The sequence below is a fragment of the Polyodon spathula genome, chromosome 4, assembly GCF_017654505.1.
Source record: "Polyodon spathula isolate WHYD16114869_AA chromosome 4, ASM1765450v1, whole genome shotgun sequence".
Classification (NCBI taxonomy): Eukaryota; Metazoa; Chordata; class Actinopteri; order Acipenseriformes; family Polyodontidae; genus Polyodon; species Polyodon spathula.
This window is the reverse complement of record NC_054537.1, coordinates 54,681,333-54,682,336: the sequence shown is the minus strand read 5'-3', so window position 1 is coordinate 54,682,336 and position 1,004 is coordinate 54,681,333.

Here is a 1,004-nt window from a genome sequence, read left to right as displayed (position 1 = left end):
TGGGGACTGGACTTGAATGAGAAACTGTGGGTGTGACTGAGCGAGCGTGTGAGCTGTGACCGGAGAAAATATGCACTGAAAGTACCAAGACTAAATCGTAGCGTTATTATTTTGGTAGCGTGAATTCCGGCACATGACATGAATTCTCTGTACTTTCAAATAAAACAAACATTTTGAGAATTCAACACTGTCTCCATGAGCACTACTTCCTAAACATGAAAATGTTGCAGTATACTAAATGAACATATCAAGCTTATTATGATAGCTTGCAAAATCATACGAAAGTTTTCAATACAAGCGGGATAATACATAATCATTATTTACAAAATCTTTTGTCTCGTTACTTGTTAACTGTAACTTCACTGCTATACTACTTGCAAATGTGAAATGGAAGGACACATGTTGTCTGCATTACAAACTGCATTGGAAGCATGTTTTGGGTTCGATTCCCATACAGGGTTTATATTGCAAACATATAAAAATTAGAAGTGTTTTATTTATGTGTAACAAACACATTTGTAATGTGAAATAAAAATATATATATATATATATATATATATATATATATATATATATATATATATATATATATATATATATATATATATATGAGAGAGAGAGAGAGAGAGGCAGGATTTGAACTCAATTAGTCATACTTTCACTTCAACTACATAAACGCTACGCTACACACATTCACATCTTAACCCTTTCAAAAGACTAGGCAACTATTTAAATTTACCCTATCCAAACGGCAATACATTACCTCAGTATAGGTTGAACAATTTTGCTATTCCCATAATGTGGGTGTGTGTGTGTTATAATCCGTTAAGTTAAAAAAGAAGTGATATCGGAAACAAAAGCACATTAGTAATGTGAAAAAAAGGCAAGTTATCAAAAGTGCCCAGCCATTTAAAGTGGAGATATGAAAAACACAAGCCAAGTTTCAAGAAACCATTGAGGCAGCCTTGCCCAGCACAAAGCAAATAGGCACAACTGTGAAACCG